This window comes from Anomaloglossus baeobatrachus, chromosome 1, assembly GCF_048569485.1.
Source record: "Anomaloglossus baeobatrachus isolate aAnoBae1 chromosome 1, aAnoBae1.hap1, whole genome shotgun sequence".
Taxonomy (NCBI): Eukaryota; Metazoa; Chordata; class Amphibia; order Anura; family Aromobatidae; genus Anomaloglossus; species Anomaloglossus baeobatrachus.
The window spans coordinates 67,253,777-67,266,229 of record NC_134353.1 but is presented as its reverse complement, the minus strand read 5'-3'; the positions used below and the strand labels follow the sequence as shown (position 1 = coordinate 67,266,229).

Here is a 12,453-nt window from a genome sequence, read left to right as displayed (position 1 = left end):
GTGTTTTGTGAAGGTGTGCAGACTCGACCAGGTAGCCGCCTGACACACCTGCTGAGCCGTAGCCTGGTGCCGCAATGCCCAGGACGCACCTACGGCTCTGGTAGAATGGGCTTTCAGCCCTGAAGGTATCGAAAGCCCAGAAGAACGATAGGCTTCAAAAATCGGTTCCTTGATCCACCGAGCCAAGGTAGACTTGGAAGCCTGCGACCCCTTACGCTGGCCAGCGACAAGGACAAAGAGCGCATCAGAGCGGCGCAGGGGCGCCGTGCGAGACACGTAGATCCGGAGTGCTCTCACTAGATCTAACAAATGCAAATCCTTTTCACATTGGTGAACTGGATGAGGGCAAAATGAAGGCAAGGAAATATCCTGATTGAGATGAAAAGTGGACACCACCTTAGGGAGAAAGTCCGGGACCGGACGCAGAACCACCTTATCCTGGTGAAAAACCAGGAAAGGGCCTTTGCATGACAGCGCTGCAAGCTCTGACACTCTACGGAGTGAAGTAACCGCCACTAGAAATGCCACCTTCTGCGAAAGACGTGATAGAGAGACATCCCGCAGCGGCTCACAAGGTGGTTTTTGAAGAGCCCGTAGAACCATGTTGAGATCCCAGGGTTCCAGCGGACGCTTGTAAGGTGGGACTATGTGGCAAACTCCCTGCAGGAACGTGCGTACCTGCGGAAGCCTGGCTAGACGCTTTTGAAAAAACACGGAAAGCGCCGAGACTTTACCTTTGAGAGAGCCGAGAGACAAACCCTTGGCCAATCCCGATTGAAGGAATGAAAGAAACCTGGGTAAGGCAAACGGCCAGGGGATAAACCCCCTCTCAGAGCACCAGGCTAAGAAGATCCTCCAAGTTCTGTGATAGCTCTTGGCTGACGTTGGCTTCCTGGCCTGTCTCATAGTGGCAATGACATCGTGAGACAACCCTGAGGACGCTAAGAGCCAGGACTCAATAGCCACACAGTCAGGTTGAGGGCAGCAGAATTCAGATGGAAAAATGGCCCTTGAGATAGCAAGTCTGGTCGGTCTGGGAGCGCCCACGGTTGCCCCACCGTGAGATGCCACAGATCCGGGTACCACGATCGCCTCGGCCAATCTGGAGCGACGAGGATGGCGCGGCGGCAGTCGGACCTGATCTTGCGCAACACTCTGGGCAGCATTGCCAGAGGAGGGAATACATAAGGCAGTTGAAACTGCGACCAATCCTGAACTAAGGCGTCCGCCGCCAGAGCTCTGTGGTCCTGAGACCGTGCCATGAATGCCGGGACCTTGTTGTTGTGCCGAGACGCCATGAGATCGACGTCCGGCGTTCCCCAGCGGCAACAGATCTCTTGAAACACGTCCGGGTGGAGAGACCATTCCCCCGCGTCCATGCCCTGGCGACTGAGGAAGTCTGCTTCCCAGTTTTCTACGCCCGGAATGTGAACCGCGGAGATGGTGGAGGCTGTGGCCTCCGCCCACAGCAGAATCCGCCGGACTTCTTGGAAGGCTTGACGACTGCGAGTGCCGCCCTGGTGGTTGATGTACGCAACCGCCGTGGCGTTGTCCGACTGTATGCGGATCTGCCTGCCCTCCAGCCACCGATGGAACGCCTTGAGGGCTAGATACACTGCCCTTATCTCCAGAACATTGATCTGAAGGGAAGACTCTGTCGGAGTCCAGGTTCCCTGAGCCTTGTGGTGGAGAAAAAACGCTCCCCATCCTGACAGGCTCGCGTCCGTCGTGACCACAGCCCAGGATGGGGGCAGAAAGGATTTTCCCTGCGATAGAGAAGTGGGGAGAAGCCACCACTGATGAGAGGTCTTGGCTTCCAGAGACAGAGAGACGTTCCTGTCCAAGGACGTCGGCCTCTTGTCCCATTTGCGGAGAATGTCCCATTGGAGTGGACGCAGATGAAATTGCGCAAATGGAACTGCCTCCATTGCTGCCACCATCTTCCCCAGGAAGTGCATGAGGCGCCTCAAGGGGTGCGACTGTGCCTGAAGAAGGGATCGCACCCCTGTCTGCAGCGACCGCTGTTTGTCCAGCGGCAGCTTGACCATCGCTGAGAGAGTATGAAACTCCATTCCGAGGTACGTCAGTGACTGGGTCGGAGACAATTTTGACTTTGGAAAATTGATGATCCACTCGAACCTCTGGAGAGTCTCCAGAGCAACCGTCAGACTGTGTTGACAAGCCACCCGTGAGGGTGCCTTGACTAGGAGATCGTCTAGGTAAGGGATCACCGAGTGGCCCTGAGAGTGAAGGATCGCTACGACGGATGCCATGACCTTGGTGAAGACCCGTGGGGCTGTCGCCAGGCCGAAAGGCAGTGCCACAAACTGAAGGTGTTCGTCCCCGATGGCGAAACGCAGGAAGCGTTGATGCTCTTGAGCGATCGGCACATGGAGATAGGCATCTTTGATGTCGATTGATGCTAGGAAGTCTCCTTGGGACATCGAAGCGATGACAGATCGGAGGGATTCCATGCGAAACCTCCTGGTTGTCACATGTCTGTTGAGCAATTTTAGGTCCAAAACGGGACGGAATGAGCCGTCCTTTTTTGGCACCACGAACAGATTGGAGTAAAAACCGCGACCGCGTTCCTGAAGGGGAACGGGGATCACCACTCCTTCTGTTTTCAGAGTGTCCATCGCGTGAAAAAGCGCAACGGTCCGCTCGGGGGGCGGAGATGTTCTGAAAAAACGAGTCGGAGGACGAGAGCCGAACTCTATCCTGTAACCGTGAGACAGAATGTCCCTCACCCATCGGTCTTGGACATGTGGCCACCAGGCGTCGCAAAAGCGGGAGAGCCTGCCACCGACCGAGGATGCGGTTTGGGGCGGCCGAAAGTCATGAGGAGGCCGCCTTGGAGACGGTGCCTCCAGCGGTCTTTGGAGGACGTGACTTAGACCGCCATGCAGAAGAGTTCCTCTGGCTCTTCTGTGGTCTGTTGGACGAGGAGGGTTGGGATCTGGCTGAGGGCCGAAAGGACCGAAACCTCGCTTGAATATTCCGTTGCTGAGGTCGGTTTAGTTTGGGTTGGGGTAAGGACGAGTCCTTTCCCTTGGATTGCTTAATAATTTCATCCAATCGCTCGCCAAACAGTCGGTCGCCAGAAAAAAGGCAAACCGGTCAAGAACTTTTTGGAAGCAGAGTCTGCCTTCCATTCGCGTAGCCACATGGCCCTGCGGACTGCCACAGAATTGGCTGATGCAACCCATGTACGGCTAGCCGAGTCCAGGACAGCATTCATGGCGTAGGATGCAAATACTGACGCCTGAGAAGTCAAAGATGTTACTTGTGGCGCAGCGGTACGGGTGACCGCATTAATCTCAGACAGACAAGCTGAGATAGCCTGGAGTGCCCACACTGCTGCAAAGGCTGGGGCAAAAATTGCGCCTATGGCTTCATAGATGGATTTCAGTAGTAGCTCTATCTGCCTGTCCGTGGCATCCTTGAGCGATGCACCGTCAGCCACTGCTACTACGGATCTAGCCGCCAGTCTAGAGACTGGAGGATCCACCTTGGGACACTGGGGAAGCGGGGAAGGGGTAACGTGTGTCATTAAGGCGTTTAGTAAAGTGCTTGTCCGGGAAAGCCCTGTGCTTCTGGACAGCATCTCTAAAGTTAGAGTGATCGAAGAAAGCACTCCGTGTACGTTTAGGAAACCTAAACTGGTGTTTCTCCTGTTGTGAAGCCGAATCCTCTGTAGGCGGAGTTGGGGGAGACAGATCTAGCACCTGGTTGATGGATGCTATAAGATCATTTACTATGGCGTCCCCTTCAGGTGTATCCAGATTGAGCGCAACGTCAGGATCAGAGTCCTGAGCTGCGACCTCCGCCTCCTCCTCTAGAGAATCCTCAAGCTGAGACCCCGAACTGCGTGAAGAAGTCGGGGAAGATTCTACGGTCCGTGCCGGAGTCCTGCACGTAATAACTAGAGGCCACACCAGGAACACGCTTAGTCGCAGACCGAGAGGGGCCTGGGGGTGATCCCGCCTGTGTAAGGGCCGGTCTGGACTGCAAAACCTCTAGAAACTTAGCAGACCATTTATCCATAGACTGAGCCATGGAATGAGAAAGCGACTCAGAGAGTTTGTCTGCTAAAACAGCAAACTCTGTCCCTGCCATCTGGACAGGGGGGGCCGGTGGTTCTACCTGGGCCGAGGGACCCCCTAGTGCCCCAGGCTCTGGCTGAGCGAGTGCCACAGGGGCCGAGCATTGCTCACAGTGAGGGTAGGTGGAACCTGCAGGTAACATAGCCGCACAAGAGGTACAGGTAGCAAAATAACCCTGTGCCTTGGCCCCCTTGCTCCTTGTGAACGACATGCTGTTGTCTCCCAGGAGCGTGATCACTGAGGTATATAGCCACAAGTTAACAATACAGCTGAACCGGAAAAGTATACAAATATAATGTATCTATATACAGTTCAGCACCCTAGGGGGACCAGCACCGGTAACCGGTGTGGCTTACCAACCGCTCCAGCGCTGTGTGGCCACCAGATTCCCTGCCTCGGTTCTTCCAGAGCTGCAGCAGACGTCCTCCACCGGCAGGATGTGTTAAAACATGGCTGTCGGCGTTCACAGGGGAGGAGGGAGCCGTGGGCGTAACTTACAAAAGTGCGGGAATCTGGTGCCCCATAGGGATTAGTGAGGGGGGAGGAGGACAGCTATGTGTGCTCCAGCCCTCACTGTCGGCGTCAGCCCGACCGTCCCGCCCTTGCCCCTGACTGGCAGGCCCGTGGGCGGGAGTTTAATGTACTAGGCCGCAAAAGCCGGGGACTAAAGTAGAAAACGCGGCCGGCCAGCAGGCATGGTCGGCGCGGTAGTCCCGTACAAAAAACCAACACTGCATGCGCTGCAGCGTCCGAGGCCCAGGTGCTCCATGCACCGTCCCAAAGGGGACACAGAGTACCTGTAGTTGCAGGGCCTTGTCCCTGACGATACTCAGTCTCCTGTCCGGCAGATACCACCAGGGGCTGCGGAGGGAGCCCGGTCCCAGTGCCTGGATGACCGGATAGGATCCCACTTCACCCAGAGCCCCTAAGGGATGGGGAAGGAAAGCGGCATGTGGGCTCCAGCCTCTGTACCCGCAATGGGTACCTCAACCTTAACAACACCGCCGACTCAGTGGGGTGAGAAGGGAGCATGCCGGGGGCCCTGTAAAGGGCCCTCTTTTCTTCCATCTGAAATAGTCAGCAGCTGCTGCTGACTAAAATGTGGAGCATTGTGTGCATGTGTGCCTCCTTCAACACAAAGCATAAAAACTGATGGGCCCGTGATGCACGGGGGGTGTATAGGCAGAGGGGAGGGGGTTACACTTTTTAAAGTGTAATGCTTTGTGTGGCCTCCGGAGGCAGTAGCTATACACCCAATTGTCTGGGTCTCCCAATGGAGCGACAAAGAAATCAAACTTTGCAAATATTTGTTTTATTTAGCGAGAACTGCTGTGCTGTTCCAGCTCTTGCACTGGTCACTGAGCCTTGTCTCCCACCTACCTACAATTTATCAGACATTCAGGGAATAGGAGATAAATCCGTTACACTTGAATAATCCCATTGATTTCTAAGGTCCAAGTACAGTACGGTCGACGAGTGGATGAAAGCCCCGACAGGACCACTGAACGGAGATAGGAACGTAATGTGAAAGGGGCCTAAAGGCCTGTTTACACGCGACATCGCTATCGATGTCGCTGCCGATCGCACTCGTCCCCGTCTTTTGTGCGTCACGGGCAAATCGCTTCCCGTGGCGCACAATATCGCTATTACCCGTCACACGGACTTGCCTTCCTAGTGACGTCACTGTGGCCTGCGAACAGAATCTTTTCGAAGGGGGCGGTCCGTGCGGCGTCACAGCGACGTCACATGGCAGGTGTCCAAAAGAAGCGAAGGGGCAGAGAGCAGCCGGATGAAAGACACGCCCACCTCTTTGCCGGAGGACGCAGGTACGGTGTTCGCCATTCCCGGGGTGTCACACGTAGCGATGTGTGCTGCCTCAGGAACAACGAACAACCTGCGTCCGGAACGAGCAACGATATTTTGAAAATGAACAACGTGTCAACGATCAACGATAAGGTATTTTTGATAGTTAGCGGTCACTTGTACGATTCACACGCAACGACGTCGCTAACGAGGCTGGATGTGCGTCACGAATTCCGTGACCCCAACGACATCTCGCTAGCGATGTCGTTGCGTGTAAACGGGCCTTTAGTCTTGACCAAGAGTCTCCTTTACTTTTTCTAGGTTTTTAAACGATGATCTAAATATAATGTTTTATCTTTGAATTTCATCCCCATTTTTGTGGCTGCTGGACGTTTTCTTTTTCACTGTTTGCAACTGCCCAGGAGCCAGAGTGGAGCTTCCTTGCACCACACCAAAGTTACGACATATTCCTGTATCAGTGAGCTGATGTTACAACCTTTTTCACCCTTTTCATTGGCGTTTATAAACCCGCTCGCCGCACTCCACTGTAATGGAGGGCGCACAGACTGCCACTGTTCTCTTAAGGCCCAGTCACACTAAACAACTTACCAGCGATCCCAACAACGATACAACCTGATAGGGATCGCTGGTAAGTTGCTAGGAGGTCGCTGGTGAGATGTCACACTAAGCGACGCACCAGCGATCCCACCAGCAACCTGACCTGGTAGGGATCGCTGGAGCATCGCTACACGTGGAAGCATGCTGCGCTTGGTAACTAAGGTAAATATCAGGTAACCAACCCGATATTTACCTTGGTTACCAGCGCACACCGCTTGGCGCTGGCTCCCTGCACTCCTAGCCAGAGTACACATCGGGTTAATTACCTGATTTGTACCGCAGCTACATGTGCAGAGAGCAGGGAGCCGCGCACACTGCTTAGCGCTGGCTCCCTGCTCTCCTAGCTACAGTACACATGGGGTTAATTACCCGATGTGTACTGCAGCTACATGTGCACAGAGCAGGGAGCCGGCACTGACAGCTGAGAGCGGCGGACGCTGGTAACGAAGGTAAACATCGGGTAACCAATGTAAGGGATTCTTGGTTACCCAATATTTACATTGGTTACCAGCGTCCGCAGAAACCGGCTCCTGCTGCATGCACATTTAGTTGTTGCTCTGTCGCTGTCACACACAGCGATCTGTGCTTCACAGCGGGAGAACAACAACTAAAAAAAAAATGGCCCAGGACATTCAGCAACAACCAACGACCTCACAGCAGGGGCCAGGTTGTTGCTGGATGTCACACACAGCAACATCGCTAGTAAGTTGTGCATCAGCAGCAATGTTGCTTAGTGTGACGGTACTTTTAGTAAAGATCTTGTTTACACAGAACGTTGTGCTGCTGATTTCGATGATCTGTCGTGCAGCACAAAGGATCATTTCACCTGACAAACAAGTGTTCAGCTTATCCTTCGGGTGACTGGCATCCAGATTGGCTTCTGGGGAAATAAGCTTGTTTGCGATCATCGTGAAGTTTAAGTGCACCAAACAGTCTAAGGGTATGTGCCCATGATCTGGACATGCAGTGTCCTGGACGCAGCATGTCCCCTCTTGTGGGGCTGAGAGTGCTCTCCGCAGAAGACCACAGCTGCCTGTGCCCACGACCATGGTTAAGAAAGCTGTGGACTTCCTCTCTATTCTCCCTGTGGAAAACACTCGCAGCTCCGCAGCAATAAATTGACATGCTGTGGCTCAGGAAGTTGCACCGCACGTCAGTTTATGCTGCGGGGAAAACAAGCACAGTGGGCAGGAGATTTCTAGAAATCCCATCCACTGTGCTTGTACTGTACGACGCAGCGTTTTGGAAGCAGCGAAAATACACTACGTCCATAATGCTGTGAACCCTGATCCTGGGCGCGCAGGCTAAGACAACGCATCCACATGCTGCAGATTTTCATGGTTTCACAACTTCTTATTGTTGCAAACATCATGTTTATGGTGAATCTGGGGGACAATCCTCAGAAAAATCCACATCATATACAAATTGATCTTTATTTGAATTCGCTGTGGAACGTCGGCGTTCAATCAACATGATTCCACGTAAGTCCTGTGGCTAATCAGTGGCCGCTAATAAGTTGCATGTCTCACACATCCCTTGGATGTACAAGTTTTGTTTGAAGGAATTGTTAACAGAGCAGCCCATTAGCAGCCACTGATCGTTATTGCACGTCAGCCCTGCAACCGATCACAAGCATCGACATGATGGGAATGGCACCGGTGCAAGAGCTGGAATAAAGAGAATTTTGTTTACTTACCGTAAATTCTTTTTCTTATAGTTCCGACATGGGAGACCCAGACCATGGGTGTATAGCGTCTGCCTCCGGAGGACACACAAAGTACTACACTAAAAAGTGTAACTCCTCCCTCCGAGCATATACACCCCCTGGATAACCAAATCTAGCCAGTTTAGTGCAAAAGCTGAAGGAGGACATCCACCCACAAGTAGAGAGAGAAAACCCGGAACAACCGGAACCTCTCTGTCTACAACAACAGCCGGTGAAAACACACGGAACAAGAAAACTGCCAACAGGCAACAGGGAGGGTGCTGGGTCTCCCATGTCGGAACTATAAGAAAAAGAATTTACGGTAAGTAAACAAAATTCTCTTTTTCTTCATCGTTCCTTATGGGAGACCCAGACCATGGGACGTCTCAAAGCAGTCCATGGGTGGGAAATAAACAGAAAACTGAGAAGTAGGCAAAACCTAAGTTCACAAATGGGCGACAGCCGCCTGAAGGATGCGTCTGCCCAAGCTCGCATCTGCCGAAGCATGAGCATGCACTTGGTAGTGCTTCGAAAAGGTGTGCAGACTAGACCAAGTGGCAGCCTGACAGACCTGCTGAGCCGTAGCCTGGTGCCTGAAAGCCCAAGAGGCACCGACAGCTCTGGTCGAGTGCGCCTTGATCCCCGGCGGGGGAGGCACCTGAGTACACTGGTAGGCATCGGATATGGCCGACCTAATCCAATGAGCTAGGGTCGGTTTAGAAGCCGAGAGACCCTTGCGCTGACCTGTGGTCAGCACAAAAAGAGGTGCACCGCCTAAGAACAGCGGTGCGTGACACATAGATCCGGAGCGCCCGCACCAGATCTAAAGTATGCAACGCTTTCTCAAAGCGATGCACAGGAGCCGGACAAAAGGAAGGCAATGAAATGTCCTGGTTAAGGTGGAAAGGAGACACCACCTTAGGGAGAAAGTCCGGAGTCGGACAGAGAACCACCTTGTCTTGGTGAAAAACCAAAAAAAGGTGACTCCGAAGAGAGCGCAGCCAAATCAGAGACTCTCCTGAGAGAAGTTATGGCCACCAGAAAGACGACTTTCTGTGAAAGTCGAAACAAAGAAACCTCCCTAAGAGGCTCAAAGGGGGGTTTCTGTAAGGCCGTGAGGACCAGATTAAGGTCCCAGGGATCCAAAGGCCGCCGGTAAGGTGGAATGATGTGAGATGCGCCCTGCATGAAGGTGCGCACCTGGGCTAGTCGGGCGATACGCCGCTGGAACAACACTGACAGAGCCGAGACCTGTCCCTTGAGAGAATTGAGGGATAGTCCTAGCTGCAGACCGGACTGTAGAAAGGACAGGATGGTCGGCAAGGAAAAATGCCAAGGGGCATGCCCGGAAGAACGACACCAGGACAGGAAAAATCTCCAAGTCCTGTGGTAAATCCTGGCCGAGGAAGACTTCCGAGCCTGAGTCATAGTGGAGATGACTTCGGGAGGAATGCCGGAAGCCGTCAGGATCCAGGACTCAAGAGCCACGCCGTCAATCTGAGAGCTGCAGAATTCTGGCGGAAAAACGGACCTTGTGAGAGAAGGTTTGGGCGGTCCGGGAGATGCCACGGCACCTCTACGGACAGACGGAGCAGGTCTGGGTACCAAGCTCGCCTGGGCCAGTCTGGAGCAATGAGTATGACCCGACGGCCCTCCATTCTGATCTTGCGCAGGACTCTGGGCAAGAGAGCTAGAGGGGGAAACACGTAAGACAGACTGAACTGGGACCAATCCTGAACCAGCGCGTCCGCTGCAAAGGCCTGAGGATCGTGGGAGCGAGGCACGTAAACCGGGACCTTGTTGTTGTGCCGGGATGCCATTAGATCCACTTCCGGAGTGCCCCACTTGCGGCAGATCGACCGGAACACTGCCGGATGCAGAGCCCAATCGCCGCTGTCCACGGTTTGACGGCTGAGATAATCTGCCTCCCAGTTTTCTACGCCTGGGATGTGGACTGCGGATATGGTGGACTTGGAGTCCTCCGTCCACTGAAGGATGTGTTGAACCTCCAACATTGCCAGGCGGCTGCGAGTCCCGCCCTGGATTGATGTAGGCAACTGCTGTCGCGTTGTCTGACTAGACTCGAATGTGCTTGCCCGCCAACAGGTGGTGAAAGGCTACGAGAGCTAGGAGCACAGCTCTGATTTCCAACACATTGATCGAGAGGGCTGATTCGGACGGAGTCCAAGTGCCCTGTGCTCGGTGGTGGAGAAATACTGCTCCCCAGCCGGATAGACTGGCATCCGTGGTGAGAATCACCCAGGACGGGATCAGGAAGGAGCGTCCCTGAGACAGAGAGAGAGGGGCCGAAGCCACCACTGAAGAGAGCTCCTGGTCTGTGGCGACAGAGCCACCAACCTGTGCAAGGAAGTAGTCCGCTTGTCCCAACAGCGGAGAATGTCCAGCTGCAGAGGACGCAGATGGAACTGGGCAAAGGGAACCGCTTCCATTGACGCCACCATCTGACCCAGCACCTGCATGAGGTGCCTGATGGAATGACGGCGGGGCCTCAACAGAGAGCACACCGCCAGATGGAGGGACTGCTGTTTGACTAAGGGCAGCTTCACAAGTGCCGGCAGAGTCTCGAATTGCATCCCTAGGTACGTAAGTATTTGGGTCGGGGTCAAAGTGGACTTGGGCAGATTGACAAGCCACCCGAATTGAACAAGCGTGGCGAGAGTGAGCGAGACACTCCGCTGACAGTCTGCACTGGATGAGGCCTTGACAAGAAGGTCGTCCAGTTAAGGAATCACTGCCAACCCCTGGAGGTGCAGAACCGCAACCACTGCTGCCATGACCTTGGTAAATACTCGAGGGGCCGTGGCTAACCTCGAAGGGGAGAGCCACGAATTGGAAATGTTCCTCTCCGATTGCAAAACGTAGCCAACGCTGGTGTGAAACTGCAATTGGCACATGCAGATAGGCATCTCTGATGTCGATGGATGCCAGGAAATCTCCTTGGGTCATTGAGGCAATGACTGATCGCAGAGACTCCATGCGAAAATGCCGCACCTGAACATGCTTGTTGAGAAGCTTGAGATCCAGGATGGGCCGGAAGGAACCGTCCTTTTTGGGGACTAGGAAGAGATTTGAGTAAAAACCTCTGAACCGTTCCCTGGCGGCAACCGGTACAATTACTCCGTTGGCCTGTAAGGATGCCACGGCCTGAGAGAAGGCGGCGGCCTTGGAGCAGGGGGGAGTTGACAGAAAAAATCTGTTTGGCGGGCTGGAAGAGAACTCTATCCTGTAGCCGTGGGAGATGATATCCCGCACCCACTGATCGGAGACATGTTGAAACCACACGTCGCCAAAGTGGGAGAGCCTGCCACCGACCAAGGACGTTGCTGGCTCGGCCAGATAGTCAAGAGGAGGCTGCCTTGGTGGCAGCAGCTCCTGCGGATCTTTGTGGACGCGGCTTCTTGCGCCAGGTGGGCTTCTGGTCCTTGGCTGAGTTAGTGGACGAGGCCGAGGGCTTAGAGGCCGCCCAGTTAGAGGAACGAAAGGAACGAAACCTCGACTGGTTCCTGCCCTGGACAGGTTTCCTGGGTTTAGTCTGTGGCAAGGAAGTACTCTTCCCGCCAGTAGCCTCCTTAATAATTTCATCCAGTTGTTCACCGAACAGCCTGGACCCAGCAAATGGGAGCCCAGCAAGGTACTTCTTTGAAGAAGCATCTGCCTTCCACTCTCGAAGCCACAAGATCCTGCGGATAGCGAGGGAATTAGCGGAGGCCACCGCAGTGCGGTGAGAAGCCTCCAGCATGGCAGACATGGCGTAGGCTGAAAAGGCTGAAGCCTGGGAAGTTAAGGCAACCAATTCAGGCATAGAGTCCCTAGTGAGGGAATGCATCTCCTCTAGGGAAGCAGAGATGGCTTTGAGAGCCCACACTGCTGCAAAAGATGGGGAGAACGAGGCCCCTGCCGCCTCATAGACAGATTTGGCCAGAAGGTCAACCTGGCGGTCAGTGGGATCCTTAAGTGAGGTGCCATCAGCCACAGATACAACTGTCCGGGCTGAGAGTCTAGACACCGGAGGGTCTACCTTTGGTGAGTGAGCCCACTCCTTGACCACCTCTGGTGGAAAAGGAAAACGGTCATCAGAACCACGCTTTGGGAAGCGTTGGTCAGGACAGGCTCTGGGCTTGGACACAGTGGCTTGAAAACTGGAGTGGTTAAAGAACACACTCCTTGTTCTCTTAGGCAAGGTAAACTGGTGCTTTTCTG

General features: G+C 54.0%; 1 protein-coding gene across 4 annotated transcripts in view; it reads right to left on the bottom strand.

Annotated features, from left to right (window-relative positions):
- Positions 1 to 12,453, bottom strand: part of HTT (huntingtin) — a 399,016-nt gene that overhangs the window by 278,917 nt on the left and 107,646 nt on the right. The gene's annotated exons all lie outside the window — the stretch shown is intronic.